This window comes from Ursus arctos, unplaced genomic scaffold, assembly GCF_023065955.2.
Source record: "Ursus arctos isolate Adak ecotype North America unplaced genomic scaffold, UrsArc2.0 scaffold_9, whole genome shotgun sequence".
Taxonomy (NCBI): domain Eukaryota; kingdom Metazoa; phylum Chordata; class Mammalia; order Carnivora; family Ursidae; genus Ursus; species Ursus arctos.
In genome coordinates, this window is record NW_026623111.1 from 19,720,066 (window position 1) to 19,743,080 (window position 23,015).

A 23,015-nucleotide genomic window follows, 5' to 3' on the forward strand; every position below is an offset into this window, starting at 1 on the left:
GGTCTATGTGGGAGGGTTTCTCCAGGGTCATTTGTATTTCTTATGGTTACTGATAGGTGTGAACTTGTTTGTACTAGATTATTATTTTTTTCTATTCACCATGATTTTTCTTTGCTTCTCCACCCACCTCTTTCCCCATCACCTGTTTGGAAGTTATACATTCGATTTCTATTCATTTTGTGGTTAATTGTTAGCATGCATGGTTAAAAGTTTAGATCTAATCAATAGCCCTGTCATATCGCAAACAATACAAGGAACCAAGAATACTTTAACTCCTAAATCCCTCTCCCATCTTCTGTATTATTGTTGGGTACTATTTTGGCCCTACCTTTAAAAAACAAACAAACAAACAAAAACCAAACAAAAAACTCCCAGTTGGTCATCATCATTGTTACTGTGATTTTACATTTGACATTAGATTTATCAACTTTTTCATCAATTTCTTGGCTTACCATTGCTTTTTGAATCCTACTCTTTCCTTCTGGGTTGAGTTTCTTTCTTGCTGAGAAATCACTTTTGGTATTACTTTTAGTAAGGGAATGTTAGAGTAAATTATCTTAGACTTTCATGTTCAAAAAATCTTTACCTATTCACTCCTGCATACTGATTTGGCCTGGACCTCCACTAGTATCTCCTGGGGTCTCTCTCCCTTCTCTGGGACTCCTATTAAATGTACGCTGAATCTTTTCATTCTATATTATGCATCTCTTAATTGCTTTCACATTTCCCACCTCCCAGCCATGAGCTGCATTCTGGATGATTTTCTCAAATCTACCATTCAGTTCATTAGTTCTCTCTTCAAATGTGGGTCTGCTGAGTTTTTAATTTTTTTTATAATAATTTTTTAGTATGTTATGTTAGTCACCATACAGTACATCCTTAGTTTTTGATGTAGTGTTCCATGATTCATTATTTGCGTATCAAACCCAGTGCTCCATGCAATACGTGCCCTCCTTAATACCCATCACCAGCCTATTCCAATCCCCCACCCCCTCCCCTCTGAAGCCCTCAGTTTGTTTCCCAGAGTCCATAGTCTCTCGTGGTTCATTCCCCCTTCTGTTTACCCCCCCTTCATTTTTCCCTTCCTTCTCCTACCAATCTCCCTGCGATTTGTTATGTTCCATAAATGAGTGAAACCATATGATAATTGAGTTTTTAATTTTAATGACTTTATTTTTTTTATTCCTAGAAGTTCAGTTGAATTCTTTTTAAAAATTTTATGGTCCCTCTCTTCATGTTGTGTTCTTTCATTTTATTTTCTTTCTTACTTTAACACATTTTATTCCTTCACGTTATTGCCTATTCAGATGACATGATTTTAAGGTCTCTTTTAGACTGCCTTCTATCTGTAGTTCTTGGTTCTGAATTTTGTTGCATTTGTCATATTTGCTGATTCTCTCTCACAGCGATTATTTACTTCATGAGATTAGTAATTTTGTATTGTGAGCTCATCTTCAGTGGGAATGGTTTTCAATGGAATACATGTACTTGGTCAGGACCCTGTAGATTGCAGGCCTGTTTTATGTAAGTTTCTCAGAATGGGTTCTTGTGCTTCATTGGTAGTGGATTCTGATCAGTTGCCTGTGCACGATGCAGATGCAAGTTCTGCTTTCTTTGTAGTGTTTTGTTTTGTTTTGTTTTGTTTTGCCTTCCCTGGCCCTGAGAGATGTTTGACCTCCTTTCCGCATCACTGGCCAATGAAGGGACTTCTGCTGCGTGTTTCAGAGACAGAGAACCTTAACTCAAGGCAGGAGGGGGCTCAGGTCCAGGTTCCACCTCTCACGGGCTGAGATCCTGGTTGGTTGTTTCCACACCAATCTCTGCCTCCTCGTTCTAATACTCATGTGGACTCTTTCCTTTTAGCTCCTGCTCCCTGCTCCAGACCCTGGGGAGATTCTTTTCAAGTTTTCAAGCTTGGTCAAGTATTTAAACATGGTGGGGGGGATGGTTTAAATTGTGTCCAGCATTTCTATGTGATGGAATTAGAAGGGTCTGCTAGTCTGCAAAATGAATTAGAAATACAGTAATCAACTATTCCAGTTTTTTTTTTAAAGATTTTATTTATTTATTTGACAGAGATAGAGACAGCCAGCGAGAGAGGGAACACAAGCAGGGGGAGTGGGAGAGGAAGAAGCAGGCTCATAGCAGAAGAGCCTGATGTGGGGCTTGATCCCATAACGCCGGGATCACGCCCTGAGCCGAAGGCAGATGCTTAACCGCTGTGCCACCCAGGCGCCCCCAACTATTCCAGTTTTGTTCATAGGACATCACTTGTCCTTTTTGGAGCCTTGAGGTCTTATAATTGTGTATGAGAATAATATTAGTACCCATTCTACAGGACAGTTGTCGAGATCAAGGAGAGACAATGGAAGTGTTACTTAGCTGTCACCTAGGGTCTTGCTGCCCTACTAAGTTTTTTAAAATTTAAAATCAATTAATTAACATATAGTGTATTATTAGTTTCAGAGGTAGAGTTTAGTGTGCCCTCTTAAGTTCAGATAGAATGTCCTTGAATCATCTTCTACATGAGATGAATGGGGAGGGGGTGGCGCTTTACATTCTTCCGCTCACCTGTTTCTGAATTTTAGCATCTGGTGAATTTGCTTTGTTTAGGAGCTGCTTCTGTATCCCTCTCCAACACTGTGTTATTTCATATGAGAAAATTTTACAAATACCAAATAAAAACCCCAAGCCACTCATAAAGCACTGTGTGCTCTGTACCGGACACAAGGAAGGACACTGTTCAACCGAAGACTGAGGAATCCCTTGGTCATTTCACCATCTTGAGATCCATCCACCCACCCTGTGGACCGACCTTCCTCTCTCCTCTGCTCCTGCCTGCCTCTCTTCCTCGTCCCTTACCTCCAAGATTACTTCAAAAATCCACATTCTTCTCAGTTCTCTAGCAGAGCAGTTGGGCTCTCTCTAGTTTTTACTTCCACACTCATTTTGCATAATTGAACTAAGGTGCTCAGCAGAACAAGGCTCTCCAGATGAGAGACTCCCTCTCTTTGGAAGGAAGTTGTTGTTTTATTTTTTTAAAGATTTTATTTATTTATGTGACAGAGAGACAGCCAGCGAGAGAGGGAACACAAGCGGGGGAGTGGGAGAGGAAGAAGCAGACTCCCAGCAGAGGAGCCCGATGTGGGATTCGATCCCAGAACGCCGGGATCACGCCCTGAGCCGAAGGCAGACGCTTAAAGACTGAGCCACCCAGGCGCCCCAGGAAGTTGTTTTAAATAGCAAGTTTTTCATTCCTTTTTTATCTGTAAAGCCCAGCACATAATAAACACTCACCAAATGTTAGCTACCACAATTTCCACTTCTGAAGACTGTGATTCTAAGTGAGAGTTAATGACCAACTAAGCAGAATTGACTTAAGAGGGGGAAGTGTGGAGACCAAACTCTGGTAATTCCAGAGTTCAGTTAGAATTATTTGTGAACTACTCGCGTGTCTGTTCCGTGGCTGGTGCATATGAACGAAGACATTTGAGATGGCTGGCAACAAGTCAGGCGTGATCATTTGGAACAGAGAAAGAAGGAAATAAAAACCAAAAATGTGTCCTACAAAGGGCTCTTAACTTCATCCATAACCAGGGAAATGCAGAATAAAACCATAGGGTGATTCCATTTTACCATCACTAGAAAGGCAAACATTCTGGCAAGAGTCTGAGAATACCAAGCGCTGGCAAGGGTGTGGAGTAACGATGATCCCCCTTCGTTGCTGGGGGGAGTCACCTTCGGTGGCAGTTTGATATCTGGCGAAATTGAAGTGCCCGCCCTTCTAGAGAAATGTATATACATTTATACCTGAAACTTGATAAGAATGGTCACGTCAAGATGGGTCAAAACAGCCTCAACCTGGCAATCAACCCAAATGTCTCTAAGCATGGAATACATTTTATACCTTTCTTGCCATGACATTCCATACAGCAGTAGAAATGAACATAATTTACAGGTGCACATGGATAAACCCTGCAGCCAGAATCTGAGTGATGGGAGCAAGTCCCAAAGGGCATGTAAAGGTTGAATCTTTTATATATAGTGCAAAAGTAGGTAGAACTAAACTATATTCACAGCCAGTTCTTCAGGGCTCTTCTCTCCCCTGCTCCCTCTCCCCTGTCCTTGGAGAAAGGTCTTGATTTGCTGGCACAGGCCTCGCTCTGAGCGGTTCTTACACCATGTGTTTCTGGTTCCATTTGTTCATACATTCATTCAAACAAGTACCAAGTGCCAACTCCATACAAGGCTCTGTTCTTGGTGCTGATGACAAAACAGACAAAAATCCTGCTCCCGTCCTGGAGCTAACTTTGTTCTGGCGGGAGGTTGAACAATAAGTAAAATAAATAGTAAATTTTATAGTATAGTAGAGGCTGATAAATACAATGGAGAGAAATAAAGCCAGAAGAGTTTACATTAGATGGGGTGGTCAGAGAGGATCTTTTTGTGAAGGTATAATATTTAAGCAAAGACTTGAAGAAGTGAAGAAACTAGCTATGCCAGTATCTTGGGGAAAAGCTTTCCAGGTGCAGGGAGCAGCAGGTGCAAAGGCACTGAGACACTTCCTTATCAATCATCATTTTAGAATCTTATCAACATCGACTTCAAAAATCTCTAAATTTCCTCTCACTGTTAGGTGGTTCTTGCCACAAACAGAAGATTCACACTGTGTTTTACAACCCGAAGAGAAACTTCCTGTAATTTGTGAGCCTTAAATTGTGAATGTGCATGAAGGAATAATCTTGGGGTAACGGAACACTTGAAGTCCTATTTTGTTATTTCTTTAACTTCTATCAGCTCCTTTTGGCGAGCATGAGTTACCACACAGAGCGCAAAGGGGAGGCTCTGGTGGACAGAGGTTTGAATTTTGGCTCTGTGACTCTCTGGGCTTGAGCAGTGCACTTAATCTTCCTGTAAAAAAGATAAAATAATACCTGTCTCTAAACATCGTTGTGAAGACCAAGAGAAAACACAAGTTTGAGTCTTTGTGGTCCTTCAGTAAGACTTACCATGTTTCTTTACAAAGATCTCATACAATTTTTAAGTTGTTAATATCCTAGGTGTGCTGTATTTTTTGTTGGAAGGGAAAATTCTAAAAGCTCCCAGTGAGAAAAGGTGAATGGCTTAAGGAGAAGTCTGGAGTTCAAGTTCATGGCTAGTGGAGTGGCTCCACACTGTTATCTGTGTTTCCGGTCTTCTTTCTATCCTCTGCGCCATCCTAGCGTGTGGCTTTCGTCCTCACACTTATTGCCTTGGGCTTGCTATCTCACTGTAGCCTCAGGTCCGTGTAAGGAAGAAGGAAGGCTCGCGTGAACTCTTTTATACCTTGGACTATCTGTCCTCCACAACATCACTTAAAATGTCTGCCTTTGAATAGGTGTGCTGAAATTTATTTACCTCTCCCCCCATTGGTGTGTGTGTTTATTTTATTTATATATATTATATATATATTATGTTGGTATCAGTTTTTATTAATTAGATTTCTATCTATTTCTCTAATATATAAATCTATATTTCTATAATATATAAATACTATATAAAATATACACTATATATTATATACACAAATATATATTTATATAAGACGTATATATGATGTAAATGTAGATACATATATATGCACCTATTTGTTACTACTAACATATAATTACCTATGATGACATATGTTATTGCAGTATGTATATGTTGACATTGCTGCAGTGGACGACTTTGCAGTGAAATCTTTGCACCTATCCCAAATTATTTCCTTAGGACAAATTCCTAGGAGAAAGATCTTTCTAAGGCTTTTGATGTGCTTTGCCACATTGCTCTTGGGAAATGTAGAGGTTTCTACTCCTTCCAGAGCTGAATGCGAATAGCCTAGCACATTCTATTCACGTCCATCGTAACACTAGCCATTGTCAACTTTATTCAATTTCATTTAATTCATATATTCATTTAATAAATGAAAAGTCATATTTTATTATTCTAACTTTTTGGTTATTAGGTCAATCTTTTATTTTTACATATTTTTTCAGTTTTTGATATTTTTAAAAGGTTTATAAGATAGCTTAAATGGTTCCTTTTATCCTTCCAGCTCCGGTAAGTCATACGAGAAAAAGAATTAATGTATACTGTATGCTGACATCGACGCTTAGTGCTGTCCTGCAAAATAACGTATCTGTGTTGCAGGCTTTAAAATCTCGCTTTATGTTTGTTAATGTCTTTGGTGAACACCTGTATCATTTTAGTGTATTAAGATTAGGTCAATCTCAACTCTAAACATAAAATAATAATAGTCTACCAAAGTCATAATGTTTTCTGCTTACATCGTTTGTTTCTTGGGAGATCAAAGAACCGTGATAATATTATTTTAATGAATCATCTTCGCTACCCCACCTGTAGTGAACGGGGAGTTCTGATTTGTTTTGTTTTGTTTTTCTCCAAATCTGGCAGCACTGCGTGCGGAGGGTCCGGAGTTTGAGATCCTGGGTAGGCAGTTCTCTAGAGGCTGGAAGGACCAGAAGCCACATCAGGCAGAGGCTGTGAGCTGATGCCCAGGAGATGAGGGTTCTAGACCTTTTTCCTCAGCACCCACCTGGCTGCCTGTTACGGGTCCGAACCCTCCCTGTGTTGGGGACTCAGGCAGGGGGTGTAGCAGAGGTACTGCTGGCCCCCTGAGGCTGAGCTGGCATATTCCATCCACAGAGAGATTCTATCGTTGTGGCACCAAGAGTTTTGGAGGCAGACAATCTTGACTTCAAATCCCATTCCTTCTTTTAACTGGCTTTGTGATTTGCGGCAAGTTGCTTAAGTTCTTAGAATGTCTGTTTGCGGGGAGAAGGAGGGCAAGGAGGGAAGAAGGGTGATGACCGATGGAACCATTGCACCAGGCCTGAACTTCAACTCTGGACTGTTGTTGAGTGATTTCCTATAACAGGACAAAATAAACCCAGACTCCAAGGTCACCATAAGGCTTGCATGAGATGATGCTTGAAAAGCACTTAGCAGAATCTTCGGTACCTTGCAAGTGGCCAAGAAAAGAGCCTGAACCTAGAGGCAGCAGGGATTCATGGAGGCGGGGTGCTTACTTTTGGGGTCCCCCTGAGAGCCCCTGGAACGAGTGATAGCAATAACCAAGCCACGCGAGACCGCAGGCCCAAGAGCCTGGGAATGGTAGTGTTTGGTGGCTCAAGGTTTGCAACCCTTCAAAGGGAAGTTATTTCTGCTTTCTTTATATGTGTTTTCCCCTGGGAATGACACCAGTTCTGCGACGGTGATGTGGGATGCAGTTGGAAGGCCAGCAGCCTTGGTGGTGGGAGGTGAGGCCCGGCTCCATGCAAAGCCAGCCGCCTAGCCTGGCTTCCCAAGAACGCGAGGAGAAGCATGTGTTGCCTGGGACTCCCACGTGCTTTATTGCGGGGGGCCAACAAAACCCCGGACCAAGGCTTTATAGACCTACCAGAGCCTCAACAACTTCCTCATGATTCAAGAGCTTATTGAAAGCTAAAGAGTTACCTATTTGTAAATATTTTCAAGGGCAGGTGCAACAGCCCAGCCAACCCCTTCCCTCTGTCTCCAAGGGCTCCAGCCAACAGCTCAAGGGCTTTCCAAATTCCTCAAGAAGGGGCTTGTTAATGGTTAAGTGGGCAATGAACTTAAGGGACCAGAGGGACATTTAGGGCTTCTGGCTGTGCGGGGTCCTGTCGTTCACGGGACAGGCGACGTCTCCTCCTCTGGGATCCTGACCCAAGCACTTATCATGCACCCTGACAGGTGTGGTCTCGGAGGAGCTCCCTCAAGCTCGCTTTTAGATTAGGGTGTGGGAAACACACCCATTGCCTTGTCCCTGAGGGTATGGCCTTGACCCAGGAAACGCCTGAGCCGAAAAGGTTGGGCTGGTTTCAGGGAATGGGATGCATCCCGCCAGCGTCTTTCTGGACTGCTGAAGCCGGGAGACGTGGGCATTTGGAAGAAAGAGCAGGGGAGACGGCTGCTAGAAACGGGCACTGTTTGAGGTCTAAAGCCGTATTTCCCAACGCTTGGGCATTTGTGTTCTACCTTAGTGATTTTTGCTGAGTCCCTTTCATGTCTAGGCTGCTGTTTACTTAATCTTTCTTAAATTGACTCTGTATTTTCACTTAAATATCATCCCTATCTTCAACTTAGGCCATGATCTCGATGAAATTACGGGCAAAGCGTATTGTTTCTTTCTAATATACATTTATTTTTATAAAGGCACACTCTGAACTTTAAAAAGTGTATCTGTGTGACCTTTAAGATCATCCCACACGATCATAGCTAAGATTTATGGAGTGTTGTGGGCCGGGAACTGTGTCAGTCCGTTCACGGGTATGAGTTTGTTTACCGGTCACGGCGAGGTAGGGAGGAGGAGAGGAAGAGAGCTAATGATTTCTGTTGCCGTGTGAAGCTGGCTGACATATGTGGAGTGCTCAGAACTGTGTCTGCTCGGAGAAGGCATGTGTGAGGGTTTGGTAATAGTATTGTCATTCTGTCCATTTCACAGATGGGAAAGTGAAGGCAGGTGTAGGGATGTTAGCTTGCACACCGGGACCTGAGCTGCTGGAAGGCTAGGCCAGGACTCAAACCCAGACCCTGAGTCCGGAGCCCGGCTTCTGTTCCACCATGTTGCCCCACCTTCCATACTTACAGAAGGACAACCGAGGGATCCGGGCCCAACCCATGTTGGATGCGTGCTGGCTGTCACCTGGATGCGAAGGGGTGGGACATGGTGTCCACTTCCCAGGCCAGTGAGGGAAAGGTGAGGTGTGTGGGGGAGGAGCAGAGGGTGGGGGAGCCAGATACGGCTCAGAGATGCCCGGCCCACACCTGCTGAGCAGGCCTGCAACGCCTGGCGGGGACAGCCAGGGAGATTATGTAGAGCTGAGAGTAAGTCTTCGTCCATTCAGGACCCAGTCTCTAGAAAACCTATTTCCATGTACCGTTCCCAGAGTTCAGAACCAATCACTCCAGCTTTGAGCAAAGGGATCGATCGACAAAGAGTGAATTGCCTGCATAGTCTGCCTGCCTCACCCCGAAGGAGGTGGGACGGGCTTTTTGGAGCCAATCTGCTGCAAAAGTGTGCCAGGCCAGACTGTCTGAAGGATGTTGCCAACGTCGTTTTTGATCTTTTGGAGAATATTCTGTTTGGGGCCACCCCAGAGGCCTTCATTTACATATGAACTTGTTGATTTGGTAAATAACACAGTCCCACCTCTTCTTGATAGCAGACCCCTACAGGACCTCAACCCAACATTGGAGCCCAGTGGAAGTGACTCTAGGGACCCCAGTGCCTCCCTGTGGGCACTACGTAGTCAGAATTGGAGCTTTTCGTTAATTTAGATTTCCAGATAGCACCTAAATAATGTACTGCCTACGCTATGTGCGTTTTTCAAATATTCAGAAAACGTTTTTGCTGTCAGAAACCCTGCTCTCGTCTGCCTTTCAGACAAGCGCATTCATTATGACACTTCATTTAGAACATGTTTCTAATACAGATTCGACCCAGCACATTGAACTAGTTTGTCATTGACTGGCTCCAGGCTGAGCTGTGACATGGGTGCGGGTCCTCAGAATCTCTGGCCCTCCTCACCATGCTTCCTTTCCAGAATCTTACTGAAGACTGTTGCCCCGTGGCTGGTCCCTATTGCCCATGTCTCCCTCAATGGCCAATAAGAGTAGCCTACTCTACACCAGGGACCTGACATAAACTGTTCTAGTTCTTACCAGGGACCCTCCAAGGAGGGGACTGTCATCCCCATTTTACAGATAAGGACCTGAGGCCCGCCATCACCCAGCAAACAGAAAGGCTGAGCTCAGTTCTGAATGTGTCCAGCCCAGAAGCTCCAGCTCTTGCGTTTCGGTGGTTCTGCCTTTCAGGAGAAGTCTGCCAAGCATAATTTGTGAATTTGTGAGGCGTCCACTGCCTTCTGCTCCCGCTCATCAGCTAACCCGCTGCACAGTCTGGGGTGAGTTTCTGCCTTGCTCTGAGCCTCAGTGTCCCAGTGTGTTTGGACTCAGAACACCATAGACTGGGTGGGTGAACAACAAACATTTATTTCTCATGGTTCTGGAGGCTGGAAGTCTGAGATCAAGGTGCCAGCCTGGTCAAGTCCTTGGTGAAGACCCTCTTGCTGGTTTATAGATGTCTGTTTCTCATTCCACCCTCATACTAGAAAGAGAGATCATCTCTCTTGTGTCTTTCCTTTTTTGAGAGAGAGAGAGAGCATGTGTGTGCAGAGGGAGGGGCAGAGGGAGAGGGAGAGAGAGAATCTCAAGCACAATTTGCACTTAGCCAGGAGCCCAGTGCCAGGCTTGACACGGGGCTCGATCCCACGACCCTGAGATCATAAGATCATGACCTGAGCCCAAACCAAGAGTCAGATGCTTAACGGACTGAGCCACCCAGGTGCCCATCTTGTGTTTTTTCATGTGAAGGATTATAAGACCCATTCATGGGACTGATCCTATCTGTGAGGTTCCACTGGAATGACCCAGTCACTTCGCAAAGGCCCCACGTCCTAATACCATCACGTTGGGGGTTAGGATTTAGCACATGGATTTGTGGAAGGAACACAAACATTCCATCCAGAACACCCCATTTCCCTACTTATGAAATGAAGATTTCAAATGGCGATCCCAGAAGTCCTCTAGGTCTAAAATGCTATGATTCTACTGAATCTTAATCTATTATGGTAGAGATTCTGCTCGTTCACCTCCAATGCCGAGTGTGCTGCCTGGTGCCTGGTAAAGCCGAGGTAAATGTTTACCGAACATGTCTAAGAAAAAAGGGCCAGATGCTTTCTTCCACTAAAAGCACATACGCTCCGCCTGAAGGTTTCCTGACAGCAGACCCTCGTTTTTGTGTCCGATTCAAACATGTGATCAATGATGGGGGGGGTTGTCCAGGGCAGTTGGTGGATCAGAAGTTGGCAGCAAGTGGCACCTGGGAGACAGCCTTCCCGTCTTGCTGCCCTGCAGGCAGTCCCTGGTCCCCCTGCACCCAGACACCCAGGTCCCTGCAGGAACTTGAGAACGGAAGGGGATGCACCCCGGCTCTGGAAAACATTCCTGCAATGGCCTCCCTGCCGAAAATTAGCTTGCTTTCTCAGTTTGGTGCTTCTGATCTTCCCTCCTCAATAATATTTCTTTTTGGCTTCCCCCCATCTGCCTTTCTTCATTAGTTCCGTCTCAACTTTCTTTCCTGCTTGGGACAAATAGACAAACCTGGGTAGGAAGGACGCCCTTCCAACCAGTAGGAGAAATATGGGTATAATGAGGAAAAATAGTCTTGTTAATTTTTTGTAAGTCAGGCCTAGTGAGGTACGGTGTGAACAGAGTAATTGGCACATTTTCTAGGTGTGCGGTTGTAGGGATTTGACAAATGTAGACAGGTGTGCCACTACCCATTAAGAGACTGAATATTTTCATCAGCCCCAAAAGTTCCCTTATGGGAACTCTCTCTTTGTGGTCAGTCTCTGCCCCGGCCCCCAGGCCCTGGCAGCTACTCTTCAGGTTTTTGCCTCTAGAGTTTGTCTTTTTTAAAGAAGGTATTTTTATTTTTAAATCGCAAGGCAGCTGTGGTTTTTGTTTTGTTTTTGTTTCTAATCACACCTTCTGCTGGCTCTCCTAGAAGTGTCTGGAAAGAAGCTGCTGTTTAAAAATTATTTCTACACCGTACTCTGGATTGAACGTGTCATCATAAAGTCACGAGTCACACAGTGAGAAAGAGCCCCGCAAGGACAGGTGGAGAGTAGACTGGTTCTAGGAGCCGCCTTCCCCTCGTTTAGAAAGAATGTTCAAATCTTCAAATAAATTGCAAGAACAGACAATGAGCAGCCCCATGCCCTTCACCTAGATTTACGGACTGTTAACTCTTTTTGCCGTATTTCTCTCTCTCTGTCTATCCACCCTAATTTATTTGTTTATGTTTGTTTATTTTTGCTGGACCATTTGAGAGTTACCTGCAGACATCACGATGTCAGTGTAGCCGCTTTAGCAAGTATCATAACCATCGTACAACTGTGACCCTTGGTGAATGTGGCATGGATGGAGGGCCATTATCAATGTGGGATCGGGCCATGATCTCCTTTCTCCAGTTGTCCCGATGACATCTTTTATAGCTGTTTCAGTTTTTTAAAATATTTATTTATTTATTTATTTATTTATTTATTTATTTATTTATTTATGAGAGAGAGAGAGTGCATGAGCAGAGGAGGCGGGGGGCAGAGGGAAAGGAAGAGAGAGAATCCCAAGCAGGCTCCATGCCTAGCCCAGGGCAGAGCCTGACACGGGGCTCGATCCCACAACCCTGAGATCATGACCTGAGCCAAAACCAAGAGTAGCATACTTAACCGACCAAGCCACCCAAGTGTCCCAATATAGCTGTTTCAATTTTTAAACAACATTTTAAATTCAGGATTCAGGGAAGGATCCCGTGTTGCATTTTGTCAATCTTCTCTCTTTAGTCTCCTGGATGCTTCCACAGCCCCCCAGCCCCACTGCTCCTTCCTGTCAGTGTTGCCATGAACCCAAAACCACTCTAAAAAAATAAAGTCTTAAAAGTAAATAAATAAATAGAACAATATCCTAGAACTTCAGACCCATGAGGTTAGCTGCTGTCGAGAAACAAAATAACAAGTATTGGCAAGGATGTGGAAAAGTCGTGTGCTGCCGGTAGGCATGTAACTTGTTACAGCTGCTCTGAAGAACGGTGTGGAAGTTCCTTGGGAAATGAAAATTAGAGCCACCATATGATCCAGCAATTCTGTTTCTGGGCATATATCCAAAGGAATTAAAAGCAAAGAGTCAGAGATATTTGCACACCCATGTTCACTGCAGCATTATTCACAATAACCAAGAGGTGGAAGCAGCCCCTGGGTCCATTGACAGATAAATGAACAAAAAAATTTGGTGTGTATTTGGTATATATTATGAAATATTATTTGGCCTTAAAAAGGAAGGGAATGCTACATGCTACAACATGGATGAACCTTGGGGACATTACATGACATGAAATAAGCCAGTCACAGAAGGACAGACACTCTGTGATTCCACTTATCTGAAGTGCCGAGAGGGGTCAAAGTCGTAGAAACAGGAAGTAGAATGGTGGTGGCCCGGGGCAGGAGGGGAGGGGAGAACGGGGGTTGTCACACAACAGGTACGGTGTTTTAGTTTTACAAGATGAAAAGAACAAGGGGGACGGATGGTGGTGATGTTGGCGTAACAGTGTGAATGTCTTTAGTACCATCAGACTCTACACCTAAAAATGGTTACAATGGTAAATTTGATGTTTTGTGTGTTTTGCCCCAGTAAATTAAATGATGTCTAAGAGGGAGGATTGGGTTTGTCATTTGAATTTGGCTCATCTGCTGGAAAAGACTCTTCCAGAATCTTGAGATTAAATGGCAGTGCCATGTGGTACAAAGGGGTCTCCTTGTTAGACCACTTTCTAACCTGTAGTCTTGGTGTGTCAAGCTCTGTCAAACTGGGGCTCTCATCCATTGAGTCAGACTTTTCTTTCATTTTCTTCATTTCACAAAGATGGCCCCAGGAGATAGAGAGGGGCTTCCTTTGCCCTTATTCCTTCTTGCACCCAAATAGCACCGCCGCTGCTTCGAACTTCCACCTGCAGCACCTCCCGTCTGGCGTCACTCTTTACCCTCTGGGGTGATGACAGAGGGGAACTTGCCTTCCTTTTAAGACTCAGTGGGTTACTGCCACCACGGAGACAGGGGCTCTGACCCCCTCACTGTTGATCGTGGGGCAGAAGTTATGGTGCGGTGGGGCCTACCCAGTACGACTTTCTCTTATCTCCTTCAGACATCAAGGAGAAGGTTCTCCTTATTCTTTCAAAGAAACAAATAAATCAAGGCAGAATGATTTCTAAACAAAGAGGAACTCTTAACATGGAATGTGCTGGCAGCTCATGTTCTTTCCCTTTGCCACAGAATGTGGCCTCTCCCTTCTAGAGGCACACCGAGACCTCAACACACCTTGCCCAAGAACAAAAGACAGTAGTAGTCTTGGGCTGTTCCCCACATGTGCTCCCCTGGAAGAGGTAACGTCACTGCGGGTGCGGTTATGGGAACCCACAGCCAGTGGGTTTTTTCTGAGAGCTGCCCACACCCCCCAGGGCAAGTTCCTCAACCTCTACAGTTGAGAGAACTATTTCCGTCAGTATATGGGGATAATAACATTTACCTTCCGTGGCTCTTGTAATGGACAGAGGTAATATATGTAAAATGTTGGGCAGATAGTAGGTATTGAATATTAATAATAAGGCTAATAAGAGCCCAGCAGCTACCACTGACGAACGAGCTATTCCATGCCAGGTGCCATGCTAAGCACGCTTTGTGCGTGGCCTCATTCAACACAGCAATCCCACTCCATAAGCACTGTAAAGTAATTCCATGTTACTGGCGTGAACACTGAGTCTTGACCCATTAAAATGGCCACATCGGGAACACTGACAACACCAAACGCTGACGAGGATATGGAGCAACAGGAACCCCCATTCGTTGCTGGGGGGTGGGGGGGATGCAAAATGGCGCAACTGCTTTGGATAGCAGTTGGGCAGTTTCTTATAAAACTAAACATACTCTCACCATTCCATCCAGCAATTGCGATCCTTACTATTTACTCAAATGAACTGAAAACTTATGTCCACACAAAAACTTGTGTAGGGATGTTTGTAGCAGCTCTCTTCATAACTGCCAAAACTCGAAAGCAACCAAGATGCCCTTCAGCAAGTGAATGGATCAATAAATAAACCGTGGTCCCCCGGGACAGTGGAATAGTACGCAGTGTTAAAAAGAAGTGAGCTGTCAAGCCATGTAAAGAAATGGACGCAAGTTCAGTGCCTAGAACTGAGTGAAAGAATCTAAAAGGCTACATCCTGTATTTTTCCAACCATATGACATTCTGGAAAAGGCAAAACTATGGAGACAGTGAAAAGATCTGTGTTTGCCAGGAATGGGATGGAGGGGTAGGGGGGAGATGAGCAGGTCAAGTGCAGAGAATTTTTAGAGCACTTGAACTATTCTGATGAATACATGTCATTATACATTTGTCAAAACCCGTAGAACGTACTAACACCAAAAATGAATCCTGGGGTAAACCATGGACTTGGGGTGATTATGATGTGTCAGGATAGGTTCATCCTTGGTAAAAAGTGTATCTCTCTGGTAAGTGATGCCAGTAATGGGGAGACTATGCATGTGTGGGGGCAGGGAGTGTACAGGAAATCTCTGTGCCTTCCTCTCAGTTTTGTTGTAAAGCTAAAAACCACTCTAAAAAAATAGTCTTGAAAACAAAAACAAACAAACAGAAAAACCCACCTGAGTCTTTTTTTTTTTTTTAAAGATTTTATTTATTTATTTAACACAGATAGAGACAGCCAGCAAGAGAGGGAACACAAGCAGGGGGAGTGGGAGAGGAAGAAGCAGGCTCATAGCAGAGGAGCCTGATGTGGGGCTCGATCCCGGAACACCGGGATCACGCCCTGAGCCGAAGGCAGGCACTTAACCACTGTGCCACCGAGGCGCCCCCACCTGAGTCTTAAAAGTATGTTTCTCCTTAAGCCCCACAGAGAGAAAGGAGGGAGGGACCAAGGGCCGCTGACTGCCTGACTCTGGAACCAAGTCCCTGGATTCTTAATTACTTGGCTTCATGCCTTTTCAAATGAGGGAAACACACACACATCCTTTTCCAGGGAAGTCGCACAGAGGAACTGGGCATAAACTAGAGATCTCCGTTCATTCTGGGAACTTGGGGAGGTCGCTTTCCTTTTGGGTCTTAGGCTTTCTCTCTGCAGGATGCCAAGAATACTCCCAGCACCCTGCTTAGCCCGGGACAGATTCTGACTGCTCTTGGCACTTCCTCTCTTCTGGGAAGCCCCATTTGGCACCCTTTGTGATGGCAACAGCGTCAAATGGCACTTATAGTGGATCTAGAGGGCTCTGGCAGGCTCTGGGCCAGAGGGTAGAAAGAGGATGAGCCCTTGCTTTGAAGAGAGGTTAATGCAGGCACAAGTACTGGATTTGAACCTACCAAATACCTGTGTGACCTTGGGCCAGCCTCTTCACCTGTCTTCGCCTTGGTTTCTGTAACATTGTGAAAGGAGCACAGTGTTTACCTTACCAGGTTGTGAAGGCCCATGAGATTGTGTCCATAGCAGCACTTGAAGACTATAAAATATCGTAGAGATAGAAGCTATTCCGAATCGTGCACATGCTCTTTTTTGTGTGATGTAGAGACATCAACCAGGTTGGCCCTGACCCAGATCTGAGAGCCACATAGGAACTTTCAAGTCCCTTTCGACTGATTTGATCGCAGCCGAGTAAGTTGTATTCGTGCTGAAGGTTCACAGGCCTCTTTGCTCTTAACTTAGAGAAACCCCAGGGCCTTTGCACGGCTGCTTGAATACTCTTTCCCCATTAATATCGCTTGCCCTCTTACTTCAGGTTCTGCTCAAAGTTTCCCTTAATAGAGAAATCTCTGATTTCTTTATTTGGTATGCACCCTTCCCCCACCCCATGCCCACCCATCACTTTCACTCTGAATTTATTTTCCTTCATAGCATGGAGCTCCACCCAGCCTAATACATATAACTCATGCCTCTGATTCTCCCCCCAGACTGTAAGCTCCAGTAGGGCCTGCAGCTCGTCCCTGGTGCCTGACATGGAGGTGTTTCTCAGGAAATGTTTATTGAATGAATTGAAGAGGCAAAGAAGCTGGTTTAATCCTTCAGAGGCATCAAAGCAGACAGGCAGGGCCAGTTTTTCAGATCTGGTGGGGTTGCTTAGAAGCTCTTTCCTCCTTGGAGCCCCTGCGTCCAGGGTTGGAATGAGAAGGCAGCAGTGCCTTTGGACAACCACAGCTTCTTCTTACAGGGTGTTGACTCTGCCTTGGTTCCGAATGGCCCTAAGAGAATCTCTGATCTCTGACCATGCACCAGTCTCTTCTAGTTAACTTCCCACTCAGTCATCAGTCATTTCCTCCCCTCCATGACCCTTCCTGTATTTGCTAACTAATACAACATTCATTAATTCCCTACTGGGAACCGAGCACTCTTCACCTTTGAATCTGTTGGAGGCAGAATGGCCTCGTGGTTAAGCTTGGGGAGAGTGTTTACCGATGATAGGAAGTCTGGGTTTAAACCCTGCATTTACTACTTACTAGCTGTCGGACTTGCACAAGTCACCTAACCTCCCTTGATCTGAAAAGTGGGAAAAGGGACCCCTGGGTGGCTCAGTCGGTGAAGCATCTGCCTTCGGCTCAGGTCATGATCCCAGGGTCCTGGGATTGAGTCCCACATCAAGCTCCCAGCTCAGCGGGCAGCCTGCTTCTCCTTCTGCCTGCTGCTTCCCCTGCTGTGTGCTCACGCGCTCTCTCTTTGACAAATAAATAAATAAAATCTTTTTTAAAAAAATTTAAAAAATAAAAAGTGGGAAAAATAATAGTACTTGCATTCCAGGGTAACCTGAGTTCATGAAGGGTGAGCTGGGCCCATGGTTACCGCCTGATAAGCTTTCGTTGTTTGGTTGGACATTGTTGTGGAAGATAAAGTAACAATATGCGGATCGGTGACTTAGTGTGGTGTTTATACACACACGTCCACCCCATACACCTGGGCAGGATGGGAAGAGCATGGCTTCGGGGTCATCTGACCTAGGGAGGAATGGCAGCTTGTCGCCAGCAAGCTGTGAGACCTTGAGCAAGCAACCAGACCTCCTGGAACTCCAGGTTCCTCTTTTATAAAACACAGATCCGAATTTTTCCTTAGTAGCCTATTTGTGAAGATTTACCGAGGTACCGGTTCTTTGACCCATCAGTGCCTGTTGCTGTTCAGAAATCCCAAGGTGACAGCAAAGCCTGTCCCAGTTGAGTGGTAATTGAATATACGTTCCTTGGAGAACCAGGAAGACTCCAGGCAGTAAGAGGGCTTAGAATTCTGATAAAAAAAAAAAAAAAAGGCCAAAGAAAATGTGCTATATCAAAACAGGCAAAAAGGCAGAGGATAATGGTTTATTTAGGGAATGATATGTTAACCTCTGTGTTATGAAGATCTTCATACGATAAGCTGATGTCATAGGATTCTAGAAACTCAATCACGGTGAAGGACCAGGGCTCTCAGTAGCTCATTGCAGAAACCCTTCCACCATCCCCCAAAAGCTCATCCCACCACTTCTTGAAGACTTCTAGGGGGGCCAATTTACTGTCACATGAGGTTTTGCTTTAGATCAGTTCAGCTCTCAGATTTGCCCCCAAACTCTTCCTTCTTTTCAACTTTCACCAGTGAAAGTTCTTCTCATTTCTTCTCCCTGTGACTTGGCAGGGATTGGATTTTCACAGTAATCTACGGAGCAGATTACTTTACAGTGTTTAAAATAGGCCAGTATTTAGACAAATCAATACTAGTAACAGTTTAAATTTAAAAAAATTCACAAAGCACCCATTTGTGCTGGCTTAATAGCAGTCTGCAAGGCAGGATGGTGGCACAAGTGGCTAAGCCTGGCCAAGGTGACAGGAATAATGTATTTGTCAGTTACAGTAGATTTTGTGGTACAGCATCTCGTGTCCAGTTCATTTCATCAACATCACTGAGCATCCACCAGGCTGTGGGAGACGGTAAACTCAACATAAGTGGCTTTCTCTTTCTGTTGCTATCACCGCTGTTTCGAGCCCCATTCATAAGATGTGAATATAAAACAACGTGGTCGATACTTTTAGTAGAGCCTTGGGGTAGGGGGGGCAGCCTACACTGGAGATGGGAAGTCTTGAGGCAGGTCTGGGACTAGGGTGTGGAGAGAGAAGTACCTATACAGGCGCCACGGAGGTGCTCATTCTCAGGGACCCCACCTGTCACCGAGTCCCAGCCCAGCCATCCTACCTCTTCCGGGTCTGGCATTATGTGATTCAGTGCATACAAGTGAGGTATGTGGTCTCACAAGTCACCACCTGGGAAAGCTTCACTTTCAAACAATGCTTCTATTGTTCACAGGTAGGGACTCTTCCTCGAGAATTATCTTCAGAGCCCACAGTGCATTTTGGATGCCACTATGCCCTTGAAGATGGCAAAGCTTAATCTTCTGAAGGTGGATTTAATGTTTGGACATAGACACAAACCATTTGTGGTCAAATCTGGAGACTGATACAGAGCGGACAAGCCATGGTGTACTATTTAGGGGTCAAAAGTAGATTTTTAGGAGTGTCTTGTAAATTGGCCTTGAAGGCAGTTTTCAATGAGGAGTTCCAGAATGTTGCAACCTGCTCCAAATTGAAAAGTATCTCTGAAGGTAACCACTCTGAAGCCAACACTCATTCTCTCAGGAAGGTTTTGGAGTGTTTATCCTAAAAGTCACTCCCATTACTTTCTAGTCAAACTTTGTGTTATTAAGCGATAGTAAATAGAAACCATTTAACTTATCTCCAGCCTTTTTTCTTAAAGGCTGGAAGTCTGAAAAGATTGCATAAGAACAACATATTACAAACTGTAGATGTATTTGCTTTAAAATTCATGGAGTAGACCCTCCAGAGAAATGGAACGGAACTGAAACATCTTAACTTTTAACTTTCCAAACGTGTCAATTTCTCTTTAGGTTCGATAGGATGTTTAGTGTTGGGGAAATCCAAAGTAAAGGGTCCTTCTTGGCAAATCATCTGAGTCAGAGCATTTACTGAAGTACTCAGAAGGGGCTTAGAGATAGAGGGGAGAGGGCCCTTGGAATATTTCTACTGCTGATCAGAAAAATCTTAGTTGGCAGAGAAATGAAGGAAGAACTAGAGAGCTTGCCTTCTAACCAGTGAGAGTTCCAGGAACTTGGACTCATTGACTTCGATTGCGGTCATGTCTCTTGGGCCAGAGGTGGAAAACCAGAACTCATGAGTTTCATTCCTCAAGACCACCTGATTTTGCAAGGGGCTCTTAACCTCTCCGGATTTCCACTCACCCATTTACAAGTCCTTGCCCCAGAGCTCTTATCGCTGATGAGAACCCTGCAGCCTCAGATGTCAGTCACTGGAATTCGGTGCCAGCTCTTTCAGGCCTGAATCCCATTGGCCGCTTCCCGGAGGCATGGCCTCCAGGTAGAAGTCGCCTCCAGCTGTGTGACCCCGCCACTCTAGTTTCCAGGAAACTGTTTGGTTCAAGTCTTCAGAGAACTGCAAGCTTCTGAACCCTCTGACTCGTCTGTAAATTGGAGACTTGGGCACGCATTTATACTTCCTGATAATTAATGATTTTATAACAGAGTATTGCTAATTGTTTTATGGCTTGGCAACTATGTGTAGTGCTTTAGAATTGGTTCTAAGCCAAAATCAAAAAATCATGCACCTTCCAGATAATTTGAAAAAAAGGAATTGTGTTTGGATAGAGGGTGTGATAGAGGGACAGTCCAAAGGTATCTGCTCAGAGGGGAAAGAGGAAGAGAACAAATACCCTTTGAGAACCTACTATGGGCTGGGCACTGTCAAGTGACTTTCTACCTTGTTCTTTTTGATCCACTGCTATTAGAAGTTAGGGCTATTAGCTCGGCAGAGACTCGGAGAGGTTAATAAATTTTGCACAAAGTCTCAGGGCTAGTGATTGGCAGAGCCACAATTTCAACCCAGAGTCCAGCTGAGTCTGGGGAGTATGGAGAGGTGGGGAGACAAAGCCCTGTCAGTGGTGGAAATGGGCAGAAAAGAAAGGAGGAACTCGTGCGGAGGTAAGCACATGTTGGGGGATATGATGCTTTGAGAGAGGAGCCAAGGGAAGAGGTAGAAAATGAAGGGCAGGAAGGCAAAATGAACTCCCCAGCACTCATGATTTCATTCAACACATATTTGCAAGGTTTTTTTTTGGTATTTTTAGCACTGTATTAGGTTTTTTTAATTATAATAATATTTTTTATTGTATTATGTTAGTCACCATACAGTACATCCCTAGCTTTTGATGTAAAGTTCCATGATTCATTACTTGCGCATAACACCCAGTGCACCATGCAATACGTGCCCTCCTTACTACCCATCACCGGCCTATCCCAGTCCCCCACCCCCCTCTCCTCTGACACCCTCAGTTTTTTGCAAGTTAAGCTGTGCCATCTGTCCAGAGCCTCTGTTGCACAAGGTAAAGAGGAGGGAACAGAAGTAAAGAGCTATCTAGTGTGCAGGTCAGCATGAAAACCCATGTACAAGGTGTGTGCCTGGGCCCCCCAGTGGTGTTGACATGAGGGCTACACAGAGGAAGTTAAATAGATATAGTTTTTGACCTCTGGCCCTTGACCTCTAGTAGCAGATTAGCAGAATCCTCTCTCAGCTGTCTACCTCCTAGATGGGTGATGGAGGGCTGGTTACTTTACCTCTCCAGGCCTCAGTTTCCTCACTTGTAAAAGGGGATAATAAAAATAGTACCCACCTGGCGCATGGGAACACTTATTTTGGGGCCTGAGCTGAATTCTGTGCCTTAGAGCCGAGTGTGGTTCCTGGGCCACCTTCCCTGTACTGACCTGCAGTAGGAACTGAAGATTTTATAACAGAGATTCAGCCCACTTCACGCAAAACACCTGGATGGAAAAGAAGGGTGTGGGCGTGTGCACATGCGGGTGTGTGTGCACACGTGTGTTCATGTGTGCTGGCTCTCTCTACAGCGCAGCAGAGTAGAAAGCTGAATTCTCTTTAGCACATGCACGCCTGGACACAGAAAGTCTAGAACTCTTGTCTCCCCATTCTGGGCTGGCGAGACGTTGGAACCAATCCCCAGACATAGCCCCGGGAGACATTCTGTGGGGGAAGGGAGACCCTTAGGAAAATGTGCCATTATCCCTCTGCTGGGTGGCTCTCAGTGGCCCTGGCCCCCTGAGGAAGCCAGCCCCTGGTGCGTTCTCTCCCGTGCCAGCAGCAGATATGCCAGAGTTTATGGCCAGAACCCCTGTTCTCTGCCACAGGCCTGGTTGACTGGGACCCTGTGAGCGCGGCTGCATCCGTGTTTGCTCTGCTTTTCTGACTGAAAGATTCTCTGCACCCAGGATGGAAATTTAGGTCAGCTCTGAGGTGGACCCAGACTGAATTCCAGGCTTCACCAAGAATCAGGACTCTATGGCTGAGAAAGAACGGAAGAGTGTGTCTGGTCCAATCTCCCATTGGGGCATCCCTGCGAGGGTCCCTGGATTATGTTTTACCTTCATCTGAATGCTAAGGGACTCTGGTTTGGCCTGGCCTTTGTAACACACCCTTCTGTGTTCACCATGAGTAACCCCAACCTTCTTCCCTCAAGCCTTGGCTTAGACACCACTTTCTCCAGGAAGCCCTCCATGATTCCCTCAAGACAGGCAGTTGCTTCACCTCTCTGTGGTTCCCTCTACCCACAATTATCCTCTGTTACATCATAGTGTCCTTGTTTGTTTAATTGTTTCTCCTTCTAGATTGTACCCCTGGAGGGCAGAGACTGAGTCCATCTTATTCACTCCCGGAGCCCGAGTGCCTAGAGTGATTGGCTCGGGGTAGGTGTTCAGGGAAGGTTTGTTGGAACAAATGAGGAGCTGGGCTTGACGCAATAGAGGTGGCCTAGAGCAGTGCAGAACTTTGGGGAGAAGACAGACAAAAGGAGAGGGGCCCTGGGCACCCTGTGTCTACCCCCCCCACCTGGTATTTGTTTTTTAAGCAGACAGAAGTTCAAGAGCAATAAGCTATTTAAATCGTTTCCTATGTAGGGTTCCCAAGCCTTGGCCATTGTGGATTGGCCTGATCAGGGTTTGAGTTGAGCACATTTGGCTACAAAGAACAAAGATCCCTTGGAGTCTCCTACTCTCCCCCCAACCCCAACCACCACCACCAAAAAAAAAAAAAAAAAAAAAAAAGGAAAGAACTGGTTTCAAGTTTATGCATGTAGTCATGTTGGAGACAGAATCTCCTGGAAAGTTGAGAACTGGAGCTGGCATGGGGTCCAGGCTCCCTAAGAAGAGATCTGTCAGGCATCTGTATCCAAGATGGTGCCAGGGACCTCTTCGATCCAGAAATTCATGGATCTTTACTTT